Source organism: Carassius carassius, chromosome 47 (assembly GCF_963082965.1).
Source record: "Carassius carassius chromosome 47, fCarCar2.1, whole genome shotgun sequence".
Lineage (NCBI taxonomy): Eukaryota > Metazoa > Chordata > Actinopteri > Cypriniformes > Cyprinidae > Carassius > Carassius carassius.
The window spans coordinates 6052014-6078497 of record NC_081801.1 but is presented as its reverse complement, the minus strand read 5'-3'; the positions used below and the strand labels follow the sequence as shown (position 1 = coordinate 6078497).

Sequence of the window (26484 nt, the reverse complement as noted above, 5' to 3'; positions counted from 1 at the left end):
TTGCTATCATTAGCATTGCATAGCACCATTTTTGTGATTAATAAACCACTTTCTTAGTGAAAACAGTTACAATAACATGCAATGACATGCATATTATATATATATATATATATGTGTGTGTGTGTGTGTGTGTGTGTGTGTGTATGTATATGCATTACACCAAATACACAAAATAATGTTCTTTTAAGTAACGTCATATGACCCCTTCAAGTGAGCACAGTAGGTGGGTTACATTATTTCTAACTGGTAAAGCCTAGTTATTATCTTCCATTACACTTGTTTAGGTGGTTGACTAGATTACCAGCTAGCTGCTAAGGTCAACCAGGAAGACCATTCTGGTGAAACTACAATCATAAAGGCTGGTCGACAATCTCCGCTAAACTTTTGGGGACACTGATGAACACCTTAACCTGGAAAGTCCATGTCTCCTAGCAGGGAGTAAAGCAAAATAGAGTAGATCAGAGAGAGAGAGAAAGAGAGAGAGAGAGAGAGAGAGAGAGAGAGAACAAAAGGAAAACAGGAACAAGTATTCTCGATACTTTCCATCTCTATAGGATACTGTGGATCTGTTAACAATATATATTTAACTCATATATTTTCTACCTTACAGACTTGATCTACACTGTAGTCAGGTTAGCTTCACTCTCGAGACCAGCATACCCTTGCTTGGACAGATTTACATAATCATTGACACTCTGTGCATCTTCGTAAATTCTGCTCTCTGTGAAGGAGGATGTCGCGGTAGATCTTATAGAGGTCATACCGCATTTCCCAACATGCGGATCTTTCCTCTGAATCCTGAACAACATTTTTACACAAGAGAACTGAATCTGACCGGGGCACGTTTTCCTTTTAATAATGTAGTTTGCATGACTATTGTGTTGGGAATAGTGCTGAATGGTCTTTGGTATGTCTGAAGCGCTCTGTCTCTCATATTTACACATGCCACTTCTCTTTCAAGTGATTAAGCGAGACAGTCTGAGAGAGACAAATTGATTTGAAGTGGCCTCCAAGTCAATAAAAGATGGATGCTGGGCACCGAGCTAACCGCCTCCCCTCACACTCAGAGATAAAAAGCAGAGAGATTACTGGACATGGAGCGTTAGCATGATGGAGCAGGAGAGTTTAGCAGCTAGCAGGGCAGCCGGCGCGAGACGGGTACCTGAGTGGTTTTAGATAAAGATTTGTATTATATTTTAGAGTCCATAGCTGCCTAGTCACACACGTATTAGAGAGAGAAACTATTACAGCGCTGCACTAACAGACCCCCAGGAGAGAACCACACTGTTCCTTGATAATTCCAGGCAAATAGAAAAAGCCAACAGCAAAATTATTTAAAGGTAGGGTGGTGGAAAGGAGGGAGACTGAATCAGAGGTTGGACGGGAGCAAAAGACAGAGACAGAGGATGAAGGGCTACAGTACTAACACAGTATCTCTCAAGCTGTGCTAGTTAGATTGAACTCTTTTATCTTAAATTATCTGGTTAAATTATTCTGTGCTTTTCCTTTAGATCCACTATGAAAAAACGTCTCAAGGTTACGTATGTAACCCTAGTTCCTTGAAGGAACGAGACGCTGCGTCGAAATGCTTTTGGGGAAAGTCCCTGACGAGACTGACTCTGAATATCGTGTGCAATCAGTCCATCGGAAAGGCCTGACGTCACGGGCGGGGTGACGTAGCGACCAGGAAGCTATAAAAGCACGTGCCGTGCAGCTGGCTTCAGCTTCGAGTAGGGAAGCAAGCGCCGGCAGGGGTGCCGGGAGTATGGCTCTGCGACGCAGCGTCTGGTTCCTTCAAGGAACTAGGGTTACATACGTAACCTTGAGACGTTCCTTTTCAGGAACTCGAGCTGCGTCGAAACGCTTTTGGGGAACGATGTGCCCACGCTGCCAGACTTCCAAATCCCTGCCTAGTGTGTAGTCAAAAGAGCACAGCTAAGACGAGAGAACAGAAGAGCCCGGCGTGGCTCGCATGTCAAGATGGTAAAATCGGACAAATGTGGAGGGCGTGGACCACCCCGCAGCGTTGCAGATGTCCAAGAGGGACACACCTGCTGAGAAGGCCTTGGAGGCCGCCATACCCCGAGTAGAGTGAGCCTTGGCCCCCAAAGGAGGGGGAAGACCAGAGGACTCATAGGAGACGTTGATAGCCTCGACTATCCAACGACTAAGGGTCTGCTTGGTGGCAGGAGAACCCTTGTTAGAAGGACCGTAGCAAACAAGCAATTGGTCTGATTTTCTCCACAGGGCAGCTCTGTGGACGTATACGTCCAGTGCTCGCACTGGACACATACAGTTTAGCTTCTCTTGGTCTGGCTCCCGAAATGGAGGAGGACAGAAGGCCTGCAGTACGATAGGTTGTGGTGTAACAGAGGGAACCTTCGGAACGTAACCCGCTCGAGGGTATAAGAATGCTTTGGCCATACCAGGGGCAAAGTCTAAGTAGGGGCCACCGAAAGGGCCTGAAGATCTCCAACTCTCTTTAGTGAGGTGATTGCCAGTAACAGGGCAGTTTTAAGTTTCAGATGTCTATCTGAGATATCTTGTATTGGCTCGAATGGAGCTTTACAAAGAGCCTCTAGAACCACAACCAAATCCCAGGGGGGAACACGGGATCGTACTGGAGGTCTCAGCCTCAGCGCACCGCGGAGGAAACGTGTAACTAGGGGGTGTCTACCCACTGACTGACCATTGAAAGGGACATGGAAAGCAGCTATGGCCGCCACGTAAACCTTTAAGGTGGAGTGGGATAACCCCGCAGAGAGCCTGGCTTGTAAAAACTCCAGAACTGTACCAACTGGGCAGTCTGCTGGGTCAAGCTGGCGGTCTCTGTACCATGAAGTGAAGAGCTTCCACTTCAGGGTGTACAGTTTCCTCGTAGAGGGAGCTCTGGATTGGAGTAGGGTCTCAACAACCTCGGTTGAGAGACCAGCTGCTAACAGCTGTGCCCCCTCAGGGGCCACACCCACAGCTTCCACAACTCCGGGCGAGGGTGAATTATCGTGCCCTGCGCCTGTGAGAGTAGGTCTGTCCTGATCGGTATCTCCCACGGAGAGCCGTCGAGGAGCGAGACTAGATCTGAGAACCATACTCGGCCCGGCCAGAACGGGGCTACTAGTAGTAGACGGGCCCCGTCCCGGCGTACTCTCGCCAGAACTCCCGGGAGCAGAGCGATAGGGGGAAAAGCGTACAGACGAAGCCTCGGCCAGGTCTGTACCATAGCGTCCAGTCCCAGAGGAGCTGGATGAACTAGAGAGAACCAGAGGGGACATTGCGATGTCTCCTGAGTCGCAAAGAGGTCCACCTGGGCTGTGCCAAATACTCTCCATATCTGCTTCACCACCTCGGGGTGAAGCATCCATTCCCTGGGCCTCGGCCCCTGTCTCGACAGTATGTCTGCTCCCACATTCAATCTCCCAGGAATATACACTGCTCTGATCGAGAGGAGTTTGCCCTGGGACCACAGAAGGATCTGGTGTGCCAGCTTGTACAAGGGGCGCGAACGCAGACCCCCCTGGTGATTGATATAAGAGACCACTGATGTGTTGTCGGTGCGCACCAACACATGGTGACCTCTCAGGTCTGGGAGGAAATATTACAATGCTCGATAGACCGCTAGTATCTCTAGGCAATTGATGTGCCATGTTAGATGCCGACCACTCCACAGACCGCGGGCAGGGTGGCCGCTCATGACCGCACCCCAACCGGTGAGGGACGCATCTGTCGCTAGCGTTACACGGCGACAAGGAACTCCCAGCACCGGGCCCTGATTCAAGAACCAAGGTTTCCTCCACATGTCTAAGGCACGAAGGCACCGCCGCGTGACCTTGATAACTCGAAGTGGATTTCCCCTCGGGGAAAAGCCCTTGGACTTGAGCCACCACTGTAGGGGTCTCATGTACAGCAGGCCAAAAGGTATCACGTTGGACGCAGCTGCCATCAGCCCTAACAATCTCTGGAATTGTTTGACAGTGAGTGACTGGCCTTCTTTGACTCTCTCAACTGATGTGAGGATCGACTCGATCCGAGCAGGAGACAAGTGTGCCTGCATCGTGGTCGAATTCCACACTACGCCTAGATAGGTGGTTCTCTGAACTGGAGAAAGTACACTCTTCTTGGCGTTTAGTCTCAAACCCAGCTCCCCCATGTGTGCGAGAACGACATCTCGATGTCGAGCCGCCATCTGCTCTGATTGAGCTAGGATCAACCAATCGTCGATATAATTTAGAATGCGGATGCCCTGCATACGGAGGGATACCAGAGCTGCATCCATACATTTCGTGAACGTGCGGGGTGAGAGTGCGAGGCCAAAGGGAAGTACTCGATATTAATAAGCTTTGCCCCCGAAAGCGAACTTCAGAAACTTCCTGTGTTGTGGAAGGATGGATATGTGGAAGTATGCGTCTTTGAGATCTATTGTGACAAACCAGTCCTCGGATCTGATTTGAGCTACAACCTGGTTGACAGTGAGCATCTTGAACTTCAGTGACATAACTGAGCGGTTCAGGAGACGTAAGTCTAAGATCGGACGCAACCCCCCATCCTTCTTTGGAACTATGAAATACCGGCTGTAAAATCCGGATTCCCTGTCTAGAGGAGGGACCACCTCGATGGCCTCCTTCCTTAATAGGGTATTCACTTCTTGTTCCATAACCAGAGCCTGCTGGGGGCCGACCACAGTCGGTGTAACCCCGTTGAACTTCGGTGGTGGATGACCGAACTGAATGCAATAGCCTCTTTCCATTGTACGCAGGACCCATTGAGATACATTTGGCAGTAGCTTCCACGCTGCTAAATAATCTACTAAGGGAATCAGTCTCTCGAGACTGACCTCTGGTGTAAGAGGCCCCCGAAGGGGCGGCGAGCATCCCAGCTCCGCTACGCTCACGGGCGGAAGTAACTGGGGGTGGCGCTCGCTGGAGGCCGCTGCGCCCTGAAGCTCTGGCAGGGTTGGCAGACCGACCTCCTGAGGGTACTGAGGTGAGACGGGCACCGTATAATGAGGTGAACCGCGCTCTACCCCAGCAGGGGCTACCCTCTGGATATTGGCGTCAGGATCTTTTCGTCGAGGACTTCCGGGCTTCGATGACAGATCTTAAATCGGTTTTTGCCCTAGAAGCCCCCGACTCAGAGCGTCGTTGCCCTCGGTCCCGACGTGGGGGAGCACGAGTGGCGACGCTCTGCTTTTGCGCTTCCCAGTGTGAGGAGCCGGTATGTGGCGTGGTCATCTCCCGCCCAGATGCACCATGAGAGCGACGAGGGAGGAAACTCTGGAACGCCGCCGCCTGCTTGTGTGCCTCCTGGAACCTGTCGACGACAGTATTAACTGTGTCGCCGAACAGGCCCGAGGCTTGAAGCGGGGCGTCCAGGAGGCAGACCCTGTCTCGTTCTTTAATTTCTGACAGGGTCAGCCACAAATGCCTCTCCGCGGCCACTAAGGCTGCCATAGACCGCCCAATTGCGCGAGCGGTCTCCTTGGCGCGGAGGGAGAGATCAGCGGTCTTTCTGAGTTCTTCAATATCTTCAGACTTAATCCCCTCCCCCTCATCGACATCTCTCAGCAGGTCAGCCTGATAAGCTTGCAGGACTGCCATAGTATGAAGGCACGCCCCAGCCTGACCTGCTGCCACATAACCTTTGCCCACTAGCGATGATGTAACTCGAAGCGGCTTAGTGGGCAATGTCGGAGCCTTTAGAGACGAGGCCGAACCGGGTGACAGATAGCCCGCGAGCATCTGTTCGACCCGTGGCATCGCTCTATAACCACGCTCTCCCAGCCCCATCACGTTGCCATAATATAGTGAATCAGGGCCAAAGAGGCGGGTCGAATACGGGTGATTCCACGATCTCGATAACTCATCATGGAGATCGGGAAAATACGGAAGGCTCCGACGTGGAGGTGGTTGCTTCGGCCGCAGAAAGCGTTCGTCTAATTTGCTTCTCTGCGGCTCAGTCTGTTTCTCAGCAGGCCAGTCGATTTTTAATTTATCTACTGTACGCGTGACCACCTCCAAAAGCTCCTCATACTGGGGCGACAGGGGTGGCGAATCCCCAGCAACAGTCTCCACATCGACCTCCTCGGAGGACGAGAGGTGAAGAGCTGATCCCTCACCCTGGGGGGAAGAAACCGACGAGCGTGCTTCCGAACCCAGGGTTTGGGCGCCGGATCTCGCAGATGAGGAAGGAGATAAGGACTGGCCCGTCTCCATTCCTTCTGACAGATCCACCTGCGAACCCCACGAGTGCAGCAGCCGCTCTGCCTCGGCAGAAGCGGGGCCAGCACCGCGAGGAACGCTGGTGAAGGCTCCCTCCTCGAATAGAGCCCTCCGGGATCGAAGCGTCCGCATTGGCAAACGTTCGCAATGCGGGCAGTCGGCCCCCTCGAGAGCCGACTCAGCGTGCTTCGATCCCAGGCAAGCCACGCACAGCCTGTGTGTATCCCCGCTCGTAATGTAGCAAGGGCATGGAGGAACACACAATCTGTATCGTGGCTTGGAATCGCCCTTCAAATGTTTGGTCTTTTGCTTTTGCTTAGGCATATTGAGCTGTTTTAGCGATCTTTTTAAGCTAAGGGACAGACAACAATAAATAGGACCAACAGGACAGACTTTTGACATGCACACACAGAGCGCTTGCTGACAGATTCGAAAGCTGAAGCCAGCTGCACGGCACGTGCTTTTATAGCTTCCTGGTCGCTACGTCACCCTGCCTGTGACGTCACGCCTTTCCGATGGACTGATTGCACACGATATTCAGAGTCGGTCTCGTCAGGGACGTTCCCCAAAAGCGTTTCGACGCAGCTCGAGTTCCTGAAAAGGAACTCCTGTTTTTCCTAACTGTGAAAAAGGACACTGAAGATGTGTAATTGTTTTACTAATAGTAAAAGCGTACTTATGATTAGTAACAATGAAACTGAGGTAGTGGCAGACCTTTTCTTTTGTATTGTGCTGTACAAAAGAATATAAAGGAAATACGGCACACTTCAAAAGAGAAAATTCTGTAATTTCAATGGAAAATCAAGGTAAGAGTTCTTGAATTTTGATTAAAGGTATATATAATATATATGTGAGCAAGACATGCCCGGATGAATTGTTCAAAATAAGATCAATAACATGCTTTAAAAAATGGGCAGGGTGAATTTTTATTTCATGCCAACTTTTGTTATTAGCATCCATTAAAGCTATAGTAACAATGTTGCTGTGCAATGCTAATATTAGCCAGCTAACATGAGAACAAATCAGCCATTTTTGCCGACAAACAAATAAATATATAACAATTATTTCTTGGCATTACCTTCTTTGTGCTTCTTCACACCAATTAAAATCACAAATCACAGTAAAAACCTGCACTACAACTTTAACTTTTAAGGTTATTGTTTTAAGCACTTATTAAGAAAATGTTTATAGCATATATTAATCAGAGTATAGCTAGAGATGAAACTTATATTAGTAGGAGCTAAAAAAGGACGTTACCGTATAATGCGTATAATACCGTATAATAATACAAGTGTTGAAGACCCAGCGCTGGAGGCATCAAAGAAGAAAGTCCCAGAGGAGAAATATGTGAAAGTGGAAGGCTTTTTATAAGAAGCTTCTTAGGGAATTTCCAGACCTCATGACGTCACAAGACTTTGGAATCCACCTGCTGTCTATAAGATACTGAAGTGCAAAGAGGAATTGATTGCCATTGATGCCTCGGAGCTTTCAAATTATGTGCTTTAATTGTTATTTCTATTTTTATATCAGTGCATTGTTTGTAAAGTATTTACCCTATATACAATAAAAATATACAAATGATAACAAATTATAACTAAGAAGCTCGCCTGCCATAAAATTCTAGACTTGAGCAGAACAGTTTTCTGTGATCTATTTTGTAAGTATGAAAATTCAAAAGCTTACGAGATGGGACAGATCTGACTTGCTTTACCTAACCTGAGAATAAATAAGGTAGAAGTTATATGAAATGTAGCATCATAAAAAATATATATATATATATATATATATATATATATATATAAAATCTCCCTAAGATCAACTAAGACCAACTAAGTGTATTGTGAAGATCAGTTGGATACATGCCTCTCTACAACTCTGTTTTTTTTTTCATGTATTCCTATGTAAATTAGAGAAGACCTTACTTTCAGCACACCTGCAATTCTGTGCGGGCCACATTTCAACGCTGCATATGCACTCCATGCATGTCTGCTTTGTTTATGTCATTGATTTATTTATCCGGTCCATTGAGCGTGTAGCCGGTGGGGAACGTGCTTTTCTTACTCTGAAGTCACCACCTCCTAATTATCTGTCACAATTTCTGCTATCCTGTGCTGAAGACACAGAATGACCAATAATTACCCTCCAGCCCGCATCTTTCAGTGTGTTGCCATTGATTTCTTGACACCCTCACCACCCTAATCTCTCTCTCTCTCTCTCTCTCTCTCTCTCTCTCTCTCTCTCTCCCTCTCTCTCCCTCTCACTCCATCACCCTGGAGACAGTGAACATATATCCGCCGCCACCCGACTCCTGCCGCTCAGTCTGAAAACAATGCTTTAGTTGATCATCAACTCACTTATAAAAATTATACATGATCATTCGCTGTCAGTGTGTGCGCGCGTGTGTATGTGTTTGTGTGTGTTCTTGCATCATGCTGCTATGTCTCTGCTCGTGCTGTGACGCGCATGATGTGCTTGTGTGTGCGTAACAGTTGAAAAGGATGAGCAGCTGTCAGTCGTGTAAATGAAGATAAATCAAACATCATTGAGAGTATGTGCTGTGTACTCAGCGTGATTCCCAAAAGATGCAGGAGGGGCCAAGAGAAAGTGATCACAAATGTCGAGCATTGATCATTCACAATTTGAAATACATTGATTAATCAGTGCACAATAGACTGATAACATGCTCAGCAAACATATACTGTATTCAAAATAGTGACAACAATATAATAGAAAATAAAAGTAAATAAATAAAATATGTAAAATTACTAGTCATATTTTACAATATGTCATTAATATTACGTTGTCTATCTTTATTTTGTCTAGTGTGTCATTCTGTATATCACTTGTTTATCTATATCTATCTATTGTTCTGTAATTCTACAGTGTTCTATCTATCTATTGTTCTATCTATCTATCGTTCTATCTATCGCTCTATCTATCATTCCATCATTTGTTCCCTGGCTGCCACCTATGTGTATATATATGTGTGTGTGTGTGTGTGTGTGTGTTTGTTGCCTAGAAGGATTCTATTCTCTCATTCAAACAGACTTTAAGGCCACACTAGTTTCAGCCTACTGTTAATGACTCCGCCAACCGGTTAAATGAACGTTCTCACAATGAACCGTAGCCCACTACGTCTAGCACACCAATAAAAAGTCCACCGTTGATCAGCAATCATGTGGTTTAATGCTGCTTAAACATTTAGAATTGTAGAACAACTGCCATTTCTTTGAAGTTGTTTTCAAATAATATTTGATATGTATATCCATTGCAACTTGAGTTCACTTTTCATTGATGATTGGTGCAAAGGGCATTTACTTGGTGCTAAACGAGCCATATGAATCTGCTCTTCTACAACAGGCAGTACGGTCATATGGCAGAAGGCCCCTCCTGCCCACCCCAACCCCCTCTAGATGCCCCTTCATCCTGATGGATGTCATCAATAATGGACACCCCATTGCTCACTCCCACCCCGGGACACAGAAAATCACAAGCCAGCTGAAGTGGCAGCCCAAGCCTAGCAGAGGTGTGATAATTCACATCCACATTTATACTTTTAAATTCCATCAAGTAGTTTACCTCCCCAAACATGCCACTGGCTGAGGGGTGGGGGGGGGGGGCTGTCAACGAAACGTGGGTTTGATTGGAGCTTGAGAAATCCAGCCTGACTGTCTTTGCTCAGGGTAAAACCCACCGAATGAGGTAAATGCATCAGCGCCAGGGGCTGTCTCGACACGGGTGGCAGGGGGAGGACGGAGGTGACGAGAGAGAGCGAGAGAGAAGAGAAGTGAGAGAAGAGAGAAGTGCTGGAGTGCTGTGGAAAGTCTGGATCCAGCGGCTAGGACATAATGAAGCACACCAGGCAGGGTGAGCATTAAGGGCTGTCACTTGTATTGGCAGCTCCCCCCTTCCCAACACCTCTCAGTGCACAGCAAAGCCAGTCAGCTGGACACAGCTTCAGAATTCATTTATAGTCTCTATTGCTGACCCAAGGAAATGTAGATCCATAAAGAAAGTGAACGTGAGAAAGATAAGGGAAAAAAAGATTGACGAAAAGTACTATTACCATGTTTTTCGTAGATAGATAATATTTGAATGTTACAGCTGGCTCCTTTCAGTTCCTGAGAATTTGAATTGGAACGTCACTGATTTGTAATTCAAAGAAAATCACCCAATAGATATATATTTTAATTTAATTGTAATCTATTTGATAATTTTGATTATTCTGACAAATAAATAGGCATCATCAATTGTATATGTGTGTATAGACGATACATGAAAAATGATTATTTTGAAAAAAAATTTTTGTTTTTTTTGCCAAAATAATATAAATAATAATAATAAATATATGTATTTTTATATAAATATATGTTTTAAAATATGTTTAATATTGATACATACTGATTAAATTAGATTATTACATTCTGGCTTAATTATTTATATTGAAAATATTTAAATGAAACAATAATATGTTGGAGGTTTTTTAAGATGTTAACATTTTATATAATAATTCAGGAACTGAACAGGAATTAAAAGGCATTCCTAATTCAGTTCTGAATGAGGCACAATTCAGATATAACTATTCTGAGATATGAATATGGTAATAATGTTTTCATGGCAACAAATGCAGCGTGGTACTGCCATAGTATTTTTATAAGCAGAGAAGGAAGAAGGAAGAACTGAATACAGAATGATGGATTTGGCAAGCAAAGAAAGTGCGAGAGAGAATCCAGAGACAGCGGGTGGGTCAGGGATGGCATGGCAGAGAGGCAGAGATAAGATAATGACAGGGTGGCGGGTCGGACTAATGCTGTAGCTGGACAAGGTCTGTGGGAGTTGAGCTGATCACCATAGTACTGCTGTCTGGAAAAGCCTGTTTCCTTTCTGCAGAGCTCATCAGCTCCCCCGCATTGGACCGTACGCCAGCAGACTGGCACGGCTCAGCACTCCAGAAAGTCCAGCTCTGCCACAGAGACACATCTGCAACAAACCCCACCCAGAACAAGAACTAAACACCACTTACTGTCTACAGCTAATGAGAGACATGGGGTGGGTGATACAAGCAGATATTTTCTCAATAACAGTATTCTCGATTTTGGCAAGCATCAATATATGGTGGGATCCAAAATCTTACATAACTGTTTCTATTTTGCACTTTTCCAATGTAATAGGTTTCCTTTCGGTAGAAATTATATTGTCAGCATGAAAACTGGAGTACACAAACTCAAGCTGCAAGAACATATGTTTCTGTCAAACCTGATCCAGTTTACATTATAACTTTTGTTTATAGTTTCTTTAATTCACATTTGTTTTTCTTTCTTTTTTTTTCAAATTTTACATTTTGAATACCAAATGTAAACGTTTTCAGTGTGTTCACAGACTTTTAAACCATGGTTTATACATAACGAAATATTTTTTAAAATGTATTTATCTATAAATAAAATGAATAAACTCATCATTTGAGAGTGTTAAGAAGCATTTATTGGGCCTTTCATGTTATAGGGTTCGGGACAAGGTTCCTGCTTTTCTTCCAAGATGATGGCCTTGAACCACATATAATTCAATAACTTCTGAGATAATCTGGACATTTTCTCTCTGGTTTACTGGTTACAAAATAAAACAGAGCAAAGCTTGAGAGAATTAGCAACTGCACTAAGAGGGTGGGTTTAAGAGTTAGTTACTGTCTTTGCTCCTTCTAGTTCGTCTTTTATGTGTATTGGTTTAAAGTAAACTGATTTGAATGCTCTTTCCCTACCATGCAGTATATTATACCAGTTTAACCAGCATAGCACCGGCCCCTACAGCGATAGATATGCAAAAAGGCCTGCTGTGTTAAAGGCTGATCTTTGACAACTCTTTATGTTGTGGACACTGTGTACGTAAAGCACTGCAATTTTCACCTGAGGAAATAGGCAAAGAAAATTAAATTGATTTAGGAAAGCTGACAAATGAGAGAACTCCTGCAGTCCAGCAGATGTGTGCTTCAATTGAACGTTTATTCCCTGCAGAATTTGCCCTGTTTTATTAAACCTCTCCACAGAACTGACCTTCACATATATCTTACTCTCCAAGTCTTTCTCGGTTGTTAAGCTCACTAAATTTCATACTTTCTTTTTTTTTTTTAATTCCAGTCCTGGTTATTTTGCTCAAAGTAATGACTGACACCTACTTAGAGGGTGTATTGGTCAGTCGATACATTTACATGCATTGTTTGTCGTTTTATAGAGTCTGGGTGTCATCGATATCTAAATCTATAGAGGAAGGGTAGATAACTTGTTATCATCATTCTCTTATCATGTGGAAGATGAACACATCACAATTATTGTCTCAACAATATAGATTCTGTCCTTTCAGTTGAGCACATCTTTTGTTCTATGGTGGGAATTGATCATTATATCATAGTAATTATGTTACAAGTCTGTTTTCATTGCGGAACTATGGGGAGAGAAAAGACACTGATATTGTCTAGAGAACCTCCCATTTGATGTTATTGTTTTTTTTTTCGGAAATCCAATTTCTGGACTAACCAAGTTGAGTTTTCTGCTTCAGTGAAGTGCACAGGCATAGTCAGTTACCTACAGTGTAATTAAACCCAAAGAAACTCCATCAATCAGCTGACATTAGTCCAGGAAACACACACACACACACACACACACACAAACACACAATCTGGAAATCAAGTTTAGAAAGCGGACAGCGGGCAGCGAACAGTGTGATTACAGCAGTAGAGTGAGTCACAGGTAAGCCCAGAGGTAACGCTGAACATACACACATACACACACAAATTCTTACATATGTATGTGGTTTACAGGAACTCCCCATTGGTGTAAAGGTTTTTATACTGTACAAACTGTATTTTCTATCACCCTACACCTAAACCTGACTCTCAAAGAAAACTACTGACAATTTTTTATTTTAATAAAACACCATTTAGTATGTTTTTTAAGCCTTTTGGTTGGGGACACAGGCAACCATGTTTACGTTGTAGTATACACATTTGCATCCTCATAAACCATATATACCAGAACACACACACACAGAGCAGGGTCAAATGCAAAGAAGCATGTCTAAATGTTACATGTGATGCTCAATAGAGCCGTTAAATATTTATTACTGATTTCTTGTAGGAGCTATGGCCTAGCAGTTACTATACTGTACATTCTATGACGCGTTTAGCTGTGGCGTTCATGTGGGTGACTCAAGTTCTGATTGGACTTCTAATCTTTTCTGATCTCAATTATGAACTATCTCTATCCAAAAAATGTCAAAAAGACAAAAAAATAACATTAAAACATTGAAAGGCCAAACATACTATGTACTAAAACTACTGATCTATAGTACAACAATGTTTCATATAATGCAACTTTTGCCCTTTAATTTATTTATTTACTTATTTATTCCAAATTAAAGAGAGTCTCACAATGCACTATGACAGTTAATAAATAAATTCCCAATAGCAAAATACGTGATTTATTGTAATTATTTTCAAAATAGTTTGTTCAATTTTACCCAAAATTTTATATGAAGAAGATAATCCAAAAACGCAATACAGTGGTGAACAAATCAATCTGAGATGTTGAACAAAGCAAGATAAATGTTGATTATGAATGTCCTTAAGGGCACAATATGTAAGATTTTTTTTTTTATTAGAATATCCAAAAACCACTAGAACATTGTTATATATTTTGCTGACTTGTGTACAGTACTTACATTATCCCAAATGTTTAGAAGAATGTTTAAAATCTAGAGAAATAAGCAATTTTAACTAGTTATATAGTAAGGACTTGCCAGTGACGTCATAACCCCTCGATTGCCGTTTTCTTTTGTAGAAAACATGGAAACACCAAAGACACTTTAATATGTTGTGCGTTTTATTACACAGGTGACGACCACACAGAGTACCATTATAACAGAATTTGCAAACATCTCTAGTATGATCAAACCGCACTGAATGAAAAATTAAAAAAATGCACGGCTGCATCCAAAATCACATACTAAGTAGTCTTTCAATTCTTTTCATTTTTTACTTCACTACCGTTAATATGTTCTGTATAGTAAAATGGTGTGTAGTACTGTAGGAATGTAATCTGTCACCATTTTGTCACTGTCATGGGGCCTGCCACCATCAGTTGTACACCTCTCCAGTGGCCTTATGGGAAAGAATGTTGCCAGAATAGTTGTTCATCTGTGTATTTTTCTGTTTAATGAATATGAATTCTAACATATTATGCTACTCACAAACTGTTTTGTTGTACACTATATAATTGGGAAGAACTGTGTTGGTGTAGCTTAGTGAAGTGTAAATTGAAACTGAAGCATGAACAGGTTTGCAGTCATTGTGAATGTGCAATTTTTAAGATGGTGTTTTTAGGCCACAGATAAATTCCTGTTTCATCTGGCTTATTTTATGGAGTTTGATTTCCGTTGCACCCTAAGCATAGCACGCTCATCTCCCTCTCTCACACACAGTAAACAGGTCTGCGTGGTGTGTATCTTTTCTCAGGAGATGACAGCTTGTTTGTGGGTGTATGTGCGTGCGTGTGTGAGTTTCTCTTTGAAGTGTCACAGCTTTTCAGACTCAGTTGCTGTCTTACTGTGCGCTGTGTGTGTCTCCGCCCCCAGGTCAGCCCTCTGCGTTTGAAGCGACAAATCGGCCGTCAGCACGCATGTCGGAGACCAGGCACCATAGCGTTCTGTCTTTCTCTCTTGCTTGCTTTCTGCAGATGTTCCTTCTACCTATTCAGCAGGTACTGTATATGTTTATCTGCACTTTCACATGCAAAAACACATGAGCTCTGTTCAAAAACCAGAGAGTCTCTTTATACAACATTTTAAAGTATCACAAGCATACACACAATGTGAAGCCTGTTCCAAAAGGTGAGCATTACCCTTCCTTATAGGTACCTTCTTTTTGCCAAATTAAAGAAGACTGAATCCTAACAGTAGTGATGGGTCGTTCTTGAACAATTCGTTCATTTTGAACGAATCTTTAATGTGACTCGGAACGAGTCGTCTTGGGGAGTGATTAGTTCATTCGTGCATGCGCAACATTCTATGGGTTCTGTACTGAAATAAGTTCACCTCTTTCGGGTCTTTGGGTTTTTTGAGTCGTTCTTTCATCATGTGACAGCCCCATAGCTTAACAAATGCAGTTTGAGCTGGAAAGAGACTTAAGAATAAGAGGTGAGGTGAGCTAATCATAGGCTAAAGACCCGGGTAAGTAATGAATTAATCTTTTCTGTTTCTTATAGCTTTATAGTTTTGAATAGTTTGTACTGTGATCAACAATAAAATAAACTAAATGACTCAAAAAAAAGATTTGTTCATTTTGCTGAACGTGACTCAGAGGACTGAGTCAGTAAAATGATCTGAAAATTATTTTACCCAAAATGTTATGTGGCCAATTGAAGAAGATAATTCCAAAATGCAATGCGATACTGAATAAGTAAATCCAAGCTAGCGGGGTGATGCAAAATAAATGTTCATTTATTAACATCTTTAATTAATACAATAATGAAAAGGATAGATTAAAAATAGTTTCATTATTAAACTATTTTATCCAAAATCCCATCATTTACAGTACTGTGCCAACGAATAAAGATGTTGAACAATGCAAAATGAATTTTGATTGCAATAGTAATGATTAATTGTGATTCATTCAGAAATATAAAAGATTTTCTTGAGGAACGAACCATGAAAATATTAATTATAAATGTACTTAAATGAATGCAAAAAGGCTGCTAAGGCAAAACACACCATCTAGTTTCTTCCTTACTACACTTACCTGTCTAGATCATCATAAAACGTATACATTATCTGCACTGATCTCCGTAGGGAAGAAAAAACCTTGCAACAGTTTGTCTTTGAGCTCACCTCCTTATGTTTTATGACAGGTGTATGTCTGGTGGGTGCAGCTTCCCCTGAGTTTGTTTCCATTACGAATAGTTGAGGTGAAGGAGGCTGTGTTTGGACGCCGCTCACTCTAACAAGTGTGGCTCTCTCTGTCTCTTTCCCTCTGCAGAGACAGGGTGACAGTGGGCTGTGACAGCTTTCCCTAATGACCCGTGAGTGCCCGCTTCTGTGTGCTGACATTTTGGGTGGCAGCACAGATGCCAGGCATGCAGAGGGGGGCGTTACTGCCGCTGGCAGATCTCACTCCAAATAAATTACTGTCAGAGGTGTTGCTTTCTCTCCCTCTCTCTCTTTCTCACTTATGTAAACAAAATGCAGCAGACTTGCACCGTGTCCTAACCAGGCATGATGCAACTGTTCAGGCGACAAGCAATTTGTCTCTTACACTGAAAGTGAAACTCTTATGTGATGTGACACAATCACAGCCAGTCAGAAGATATGTGATGTTTAATGTACAGCTGTATTAAGTAGGATTTTGGGTCAATGAGATTTCATTTTGGTCAGGGCTATCCAGAGCAGAGAAATGCTGAATATAAATGTTCTTAACTAAATGTCATTAATTAATTTGATAAAAAAAAAAGAATAATAATATATATTTGTATTAATGTTAAAGTGACATACAAAACACGCCTCAATAAACAAAAAATTTAAACAATTCCAACATATCCAAAAACATATCTACTAATAAATAAATAAACAAACAAAAATGTTGTATATTTTAACTTATATTTTAGTAAGTACTAAGTTAGACGTTATACTTATATATGTTTCCGTGTTGTGTATTTGTATCCCTATTTGAGTATTGTGGCATTAGCATAGCAACATGCTATCATCAGAATTTGTTGAATTGTAAACTTTCTTATGGCACATTATTTGTGGCACATAGAGTTGTTGTCTGCCGAAAGCTGAAATTTGTTTCTAATGAACAATAAAACTATACTGAAATTAGTTGTGTCATCTCTAATGTGGAGCTTCTTTAGTGATTAGTGTAGAGCTTTTGACAATGAAGTACACTCAGAATCATTCACTTAATAATTATATTTCCTTTATTACCGATAAGTATCAATTGGAAAATAGTTAGTGCAATTAAATCTGAATTATTCTACTCAGTATTTCTCTAAATTGCCTATTAGAGTTCTGTGGCATTAGCGTATAGCAATATGCTGTCATCAATGTCTTGTGAAATCAATTGCCAGGTGTGTCTCTATTTGTCTGTCATTAAGAGTTGCTGCATGTAGATATCTCAATATCATTTACTTATTAATTACATTTCAATACTGATATTATTCTATACTAAATCTTTCTGTGATTTGTATGCCTTTAGCATTAGCAACATGCTATCATCAAACTCTGTTGATATTTACATTTATGCATTTAGCAGATGCTTTTATCCAAAGCGATTTACAGTGCATTCAGGCTATATTTATTTTTATTTTTTTTTACCAGTGTGTGTGTTCCCTGGGAATTGAACCCACAACCTTTTGCGCTGCTAACGCAATGCTGTATCACTGAGCCTATTTATGTGCCATGAAGTGTTGCTGCCTATGTAGAGTGTTCCAAATCAGTCACTTACCTGTATGATGTTCAGTGGTTAGGATTTTTGGTACATCACTGGTTAGGGTGTTGTCTGAAGGCAGGCAGTATAACACCACAAAAGATCTTAATTTACTCTGAGGCTGTTGCATTTCTTTTTATACTCTGACTTTTTTTTTCCTCTTGTGTTAGTGGCACAGATTCTAATTAAGGATCAGATTTTATGGATGTACATATACGCAAGCCATGATTAACACATTTAAACACTGCCCATATTGATCAGACATGGATTGCATAATTCAGCAGTTACTCTCTGTAAAAGCACAAATTCAACACAGGCAGTTACACAGCATTTTATCTCATTTCTGTTGATTTGTATGCGGCCACACTAGCCTCAGGTTAGCGACGAGGGACAGGCTAATGCCTAGCCACCATTGCTTCTCCGCTTCCATTCACATTTATTTAAACAGATGGAGGACACGATCAATGAAGCTAAAGATTCTACAGTGAGGGAATTAATGGGCATTGCCTGTCGTATGCAATTAGTCTGTGGTATTATTGAGTTCTCTTATTACAATGGCTAATTTGTTATTCCATGGAACATCTCTCCCCAGGGCCACTACTGATGGGGGAATTTTTGCATATAGTGGCTTGATTCACTGTTAAATGGCATATTGCAAAAAACTTAGCATGGCTTTGTCACAAATAAAAGTGAAACTGGTGATGCTTTCTATGATGAACGGTGAAAAGAAGGAAAGACACCCATGATTAATACAATTTGAGAGATTGGGGTTCAAAAGAAGGCGCTTCGGTTTGACAGGCAGGCAGAGAGCTACATTCAACATGCTAACATTGAATCATCAGGTCTCTGGATATTTTATGGGAGTAGGTAACATCCCAGCTGGCCTCTTTTTTCCATCTCTTCACTATGAATTAATTAAAGCCTTTGTTTGTGTTTTTATTAAGGAATAAAAAGAATAATGTGGAGCCTAAATGGGGTTGGTGAAATTACCCAACTGTAACATTTTGTAATGGTAGAGCTCATTCATACTTTTGGAAACACTGGAATTAAAACCAGTAAAAATAAATGGTAGCAAGCAGGTAACGTGCTTCAAGCCGATCACGTGCCATAGCAAAAAAAAAAAAAAAAAAAAAAGATGGAGTCGGATGGATCATTAGATGGAGTGCCCATGAACTTCAGTAGAGGGCACTCCACTCAGGACCATTCCACCCATCAACCACCAGATGTCACTTGGACACTAGCACCTCTCATACTGTTGCACCACACCCGAACTACATTCCCCATGAGTCACTGCATCACAATCACCTTGCCACACCTGCACCTCATTCATCAGCCAATTTCCTTGCCACACCTGCACCTCATTTACACACACATAAAAGCAGCACAGTCACTCTCACTCACTGCGAAGTCTTGTTCAGCCTGTGTAACATTTCAGAGCGTTTCTCCCTGTGTTTGTCATTCCCGCGTTTGATCTTTGGACTGATTACTCCGACTCTGATTCTGTGCTGCCTGCCCCGATCTCTGCTTGTTTCTGGTTTCGACTCTGGTTATCCCTGACACACCTGACTCCATTCCTGATTACTGCCTGTTTGACCATTCTTTAATAAAGCGCTGCATTTGGATCCGAACATCTCTGACTCATCATTACAGAAGACTTCGACTAACCAGGATCCAGCAGCTTTATTGAACACCAGACCAAGTATGGAACCAGCTAAAAGTTCATTCAACCCTGTAAGTGTGCTTTGCTCCATTTTTCAAGATGGCCGACCAATTGAGCTCTTTGTGGAGGAATTCATTCAGTATAGTCACCTTTTGCCTGGGGATGAGGATCTGGTAAAGGACTGTTTCTGGAGTGGTCTTGACGCTAAGATAAGCTTAAGTTTACCAGAAGAAGACCCTAGCTGGACCCTGGGACAGTTTATTGACTTTGTGTTGCAGTTTTGTGGCTCTCCCTTTACAGTTGAGGAGGTCACTTCTCAAAGGTATCCAGCTCCTATCCGTTCGGTGGTCCCTGTACCTGAGCTTCTGCACAAGAGGGCCGCCAGCCCAGCGCCACTGCACAAGATTTGCATTTGGATCCGAACGTCTCTGGCTCATTACAATTCAGTGCCACATGCACTGTAAAAAATAATTCTGTGGCTTAGTAAATATTACAGAAATTTTTTACTTTATTAACTTAATAAAAACTCTGAATATCGTGTACTTGATTGCTTGAGTTAAACATACCAAAATAATTGAGAAAATCCAACAGTTCATTTTATCTAAAATTTACAGATATATTTAAGTTGTTTTCAATAAAATTATTTAGTATTTGACTAACCAATTATTTCTTTATAATATACTTAATATATTTATGAAATTTCTATCAAAATATTTGAGAATGTTGAATTAAACTGATCTGTTTCAAGAAACAAAAATATTACTTAATTCAAATCAATATTATTAATATATTTAACACACTCTTAAAATTTGAGTAAGTTTACTCAATTAAAACAATGCACCCCTCCCCCACCCTCTGACGTGACGACAACTCGACGGTTGGTTAAGTCAGTGAGCGCGGGCAGTTTGAACTCTCCAGTCTCCAGACAACAGCTCTCTTCTCAGCGTCGCAGATTTGGTGCATTTCCTCTGTGAAATTCAGGTTTGTGTATGTTTTATTTTATCTATAAAATCTTTACTGTGCTTTAAATCATATTTAATGCAAAACAACATACAGAGGCGTAATTCGACACCTAAACGAGAGTCGCGCCTGTCTTTTTGCATGATTGAAACGCTTTGCATAAACACATGACTTCATTCCTAATGATAATAAATATAATTATTATCATTTGGATGATAAAATGTCCTCCGAACTGTCACTGTTTGTTTATTGGCAGGTTATGTCAGTCACTCACAGTATTTATCGGCTGTGAGTGAAACGCAGGATGGTGGTATGAAGTTCAAAGTTCACCCGCAGAGGCGAGTCCGTCTCCGGCACGAGGACCAGCGCTGATCCGGTGGATATTGGGTTGATTTGATTACACTTGAATTAGGCTACCTGAATTTTTAAATATTTAATTTTTACTTATAAAATGTTTGTTAAATGAGTTTAAATGTAAGCAATATTGTATACAGTGTAAAATGTGCTGTATTGCTGTACTCATTGACAGTAAAGGCCAATGTCATGTATACTGGTGGTTGTGTGGAGTACTATTTTACAAAGGTTTAGAGAAAATAAAAAGTTAATATTACTCGTTAATAAAAACAGTTAATATTACTCAAATATTGTTTTTAAATGTTCAATTATTTCTACTCAATTTTATTTTTTAATGTACCAGATGCAGTTACTCAGATTTACTTAATTTTTTTACTTGCATTTACTCAATTCATACAGTATATTTCATTGATTTCACAGCTTTAAAATTTACTCAATTTTTTTGAGTGTAAAAATGTTTCACCAATAAAATTGAGTAAATAATAGTTAAACTTTTTACAGTGTGATCCTCTAATTTGGTGCTCAAGAAACATTTTATATTATTAATGTTGAACACTGTTGTGCTGTTTAATATTTTTGTGGAAATAGTGATACTTTTTTTTCAAGATCATTTAAAAAAAAAAAAACTTCAAAACAACATTTATAATATATAGAAATCTTTAGTAATGTTATGTCTTTACTATCACTTATGATTTAATGCTTCTTTACTGAACAAAAGTATAATAAAAAAATATACACTATATTTATGTGAAACTAATATATAAGAGAATATATAAAATTGTGTATGTACATTTAAAGACCAAAAGTTTGGAAACATTTCTATTTTTAATGTTTTTGAAAGAAGTTTCTTGTATGTATATTCCCCCCTTTATGTTATTGTGTAATATATGTATTTCCCCCTATATGTTATGTCTTATTTTTTCTAAAATGCGTGAGACCAAATAATGAGCTAGCCAGTACTTGATGTGCAATATTGTCAGTCAGTCTCACAAATAGAGTTCGCCAGAGCAAATATGATAAGCATTTACAATCCTTCAATCCTTTAGCTGAGCGTGTGGATGACCCTGTGGTCACTCATAGTCATCAACGGGCATCTCGAGAGGCTTTATCACATGCACACACTCTCACATACACAACAGCAGCTGAATAAACACTGGTTATTTGTTGCTTCCATCTCCTGATGCCCTCTCCCTCCATCCATTCTGCCCCACAGATCACTATTGATTACAGAGAGAGGGGTGATAAGCACATGTGAGGGCTAAGTGCTGCTCCTGGTGTTGTCGTCAGTGTGTAATGGGTCTAATACGGTCATAAACAGAGTGGTTAAATCCACACTAAAATATTCACGCTTTTTGAATGCACCACTGACAGGACAGTTCGGAGAAATTTTACAATGAGAATTTATCTGAAATGGTAAGAACCTCCTTATCAGACAGGATTCAGAGGGAGGAAGACAGCAATGTAAGTCAGATTTGAATAGTTACATAATGAGATGTTTGAAGGCAGCATAGATTTATCATTTGCTACCTATGATATCCCACAATCCTGTGCATGCATTTTATTGGTTGTTCAGGGCAGCTAAAATAATTTATTTCCTATGTTCCAGGTAAAAGTTAGATTTAAAAAACGTTTATGTTGTTCTGTTATAATAGGCTACTTTTACACACACACACACACACACACACACACACACACACACACACACACACACACTATACTATACTATACTATACTATACTATACTATACTATTGTACTATACTATTTTATTACACTATTATATATGTTATATATTAATTTATTATGCATGTAAACTTTTATATTAGACACAAAAGCTTCATATACTATATTTTATACTATATTTTTTCAAACAAAAACATTTTTATAATATAAGTATAATATAAAAATATATATATTTTTAAAAGCAGCCTGGAATATATTTTATTTTATTTTCAATATATGTTTTAGACAGTTGTTGAACCAGAGAATAAAATAAAAGGCATCAGTTGCATAAGCATCAGGTGCATAAGTTGACATTTGTTAATTTGTTGCTGGATTTGTTGACACTCAAACAAACTGCAGTGTTTTGTAAGAGCTACAGTGCAACAGTGTTAGATTTTCTTCAGGGAAATCAACCTACGGATGGCTTACTTATAGTTGTCTCTATATATTAGAGTGGCATGGAAGAAAGTATTTTAGCATAGAAAAATTGCACACAGCAGCTTAAACTGAAATGATCATAATAAAGGACAGTTGGGAAGAGTAATCAAGCTACTGATTAGAAGAAAACCCCAGAGCATGGGCTTCCTCTAGCCTGCCTTTACTCTCATAATATGCTAGGACTGATTCATTATAAGCATGGGACATAAGGCATCACTTCACATGGACACTCAGAACGGCAGGGAAAATTGCCTGAGACTGCAGTGGAAGCAACAGGTGGCCCAGGTGTGTTGAGGTATATCTAGACCCCACATGTTCTGCGGGATTCCAACGACCCCCACCGAGACAAATCAAGTGTTTTATCTTCAAACGGTCTCTAGTATGAATAATAAGCGCAAGATGAAACCGAAAAGCAGGACATGAATATCTAAATACCATCTGAATATCTAGTCTGTTCTATCTCCCTGAAATTGCAATGTTTGATTACTCTATGAACCACGTGCAACAGAGTGTGTGCAATGTCAATCAAAATTATGCAGATTTTTTCTCATTCAGGGTATTTACTAGGCATTTACATACTTAAAAGAAAAAAAATAGAAAGAAAAAAAAAATTCATGCATATGCATTAGCAGGGAGAAAAAAATAGGTGTAATAACAAAAAGCTAGTTAACGTGATTAAGAACCAGCCAGAAACGTTTGTCATGGTTAACACACATTAGTATATTTCTTTACCCGTTTTAATGGTGGTGAGGTGGTTTACCTTGCAGGGTGTTGTTTTCCAGGCTGAAAACAACTTTAATTCTGATGGTGGTAAGTAATTTTCATTAAATGTCAATTTGGTATTAATTCAGAGCAAAGCTTAAATAAAATTGTGTTCATTAATCACTCTGCCGTCCAGTAGGCTGCTAATTAAAATGTTGTGGGGCTCGCTCGTTAGTCACCCGCGGACCTGATTGTTAATGTCGACTCATTGTCCTCCTTTTCACCGCTATCATTTATTTTCTTTGCTGTTCGTGTATACTCTTGTTAATCATTAAATGTCTTCTTTTTTGTCCTCTGTGACACTTTGTGGATAACTATCAGAGGGGTTTCACAGGCGAGGACAGAGAGCTGAGGTCCTGAGGGCAATGAATACCAAGCAGAACATTGATCTCTATATTCACCTCTTCTCTTTCTGCCCTCATCCATTCATTACTCAAATTAAAGCCACTGCCCGGATACATCTGTAAATACACAGTAAATTGTGCGCATTCATTAATTCTATGAATCGCATTAACAGCTTGTTGTTTAAAGTATACTGATTTCAATTCAAGACACACACACACACATACATGTATATACATACACATATATATATATATATACGGGTACACACACAAATATATATATATATATATATATATATATATATATATGAAATAATTCATTGAAGTGTTGAATGTAACATCAGCCAAAAATGAAAACTGTTTTAGAAACAGAGTAAGCTATACAATTTATACATATGATTTATTATTATAAATTTTTTTGTATGGTGCTGGACCAAGGAAGGAGTCAAGGGAATATCCAGAAGTATTACCGGTAGTTACGTATATTCATTTTACACTGCACCACTGCAGGATTACAGCATTCAGCGTTTGAACAGCATTTCATGCTGGGAAATTAAATTTCAACAGTGTTCTGTTTTTCTGGACTCGAATTTCAAAATTGATGTGCTACAATGGATCGAAATGTTCATAGAGTATTCTCTGCTTGAGATGTTGCTTTTGATGACATCAGCCTGATGTTTGAGCACGAGTTATGTTTGAGAGGAACTGACTGGACTATGATCATGCTGGTTAGCCCAGAAAACTAATCATGGCTGTAGGCGGAGCAAAAGTTTCTGTGAAGAGCACTGGAATTACAGGGTATAAGGAGACTATTTGAGCTGCAGAGTTTGCCTTCTGTTGCATCAGCTTGCGTGCTGGATTCATTTGAAAGCTTATTAGGTAAACAATCACATTAGTTTCTTGTACTTTATGCTCACAATTCATTACCAAATTGCCTGAGTGGTGGGAATTTGCATTGGGAACTAATATTTCTGCATCTACGCTGCAAGACTTTACACAAATCCAATATTTTGAAACGCATCAAAAAAAAAATTCCACGTTAACATTTACTTCTTTCTTCTCAGAATTGCGAATTTATGTCTCACAAATAGGACTTTTATTCTCCAAATAATGAGTTTATATCTCACAAATAGGACTCTTTCAGAGTTGAGAGTTGCAGTCTTGCAACTGAGAGTTAACATCTCGCAATTCTGAGTCTATATCTTGCAATTCAAAACAGTAAGAAAAAAAGTCAGAATTGTGAGAGAAAAAGTTGCAATTACCTAATTTATTATTCTGTGGTGGAAATATTTTCTAACTATACATCATAAACATATGTATACTAGTAATCTCTTTCATTGAATCTATATGTTTTAAACGCATTTATAAACCTTATGATTTCATTACAGGCCTCACAAAGATCAAATTATGAGGAAAAGTGTTTAGATGTCATATGGCGAGATATATTAGATTACATATTGGATCCCTATTGGAATGACAGGCTGTATCAGATGTGAAAGATCTTTTTTATTTTTTTTTATTTTGCTGTTTATACACATGCAAAAATATCTGATATCTTTGGTTGATAGTTCAAATGCGGTTTTAGTGGTTGAACAACTTCTGAAACGTTTGACACTTTTTTCATTGTGAACATTAAATGTGCTGCCTTGCCTTGAATTTGATTGCTTTTCTTACAGCACTAAAAAGTGAAATCTTATCGCCAAAACTGCTGCTTTAGACCACATGGGCCCTTTCGAATCTCTCCTTTCCTCATTTTCCCACCTCTACTGGAAGAATCTCAGAGTACTAATTTAATTTAGATTAAACTGATCTCCAATATGCAGTCTCTGATTGAAGGATTTGGACTACTTATTTACTGATGGACCAGAAAAATGTGGTCAGAACCAACATGGTTTTTCTCATGATACTGATTGACCTAAGAAGCCATGTCAGTTAATTGGTTCAAATCATTAAGTCAAATCAGTTCATTTTAGTTTAAGTATTCCTTTCCATTTGCTCTTGCAATCACTTTTTGTTCATTCATTAATTTTGGAATATTTTAAAGCTAACACTTAGAAGAGTTTTGATTAATATTATATATAACGATAGACAGACAGACAGATAGATAGATGTGTGTTTGTATATATATATATATATATTAGAATTGTTACAAGCAAATATGCATGTGTGTATGTGTGCGCACATATAATTAAAAATGCAGTTGAAGCAATAAAAGGTCTACTAATAAAAAAAGTTAATTTAGTTTTTTTTAATTAGACAAAAGTAAAAACAATTGTATAAATTGTATAAAAAAGTTAAAGTATACGATAAAAGAATAGTGTAGGTTGACTTACTGTAAGGAAAAGTTTATTTAGTTTTAGTTTAAAGTAGTTTAAACTAGTAATTATTTGTTTGTTAATTATCTTAAAAGTTAAGACAATGCAGAATAAATAAATAAATAAATTTTGACAATTGCTAATATTGTAGGCTATTCATGTGTCATTTGTATCAGATAAATTAATAAATATAAAGTATTTGTTTTATTATTAAACCTTTTTCTGCTTTGTATTAAGGAGGGAATTAC

General features: G+C 40.0%; 1 long non-coding RNA gene across 1 annotated transcript in view; it reads left to right on the top strand.

The window, feature by feature from the left end:
• The window catches only part of LOC132130944 (uncharacterized), a 35465-nt gene extending 19071 nt beyond the window's left edge, over window positions 1-16394 (top strand). Inside the window, exons 2-3 of the long non-coding RNA XR_009428815.1 lie at window positions 14838-14962; window positions 16237-16394. This is a non-coding gene — a long non-coding RNA (uncharacterized LOC132130944). The remainder of the gene's footprint in view (window positions 1-14837; window positions 14963-16236) is intronic.
• Window positions 16395-26484: the final 10090 nt, after the last annotated feature.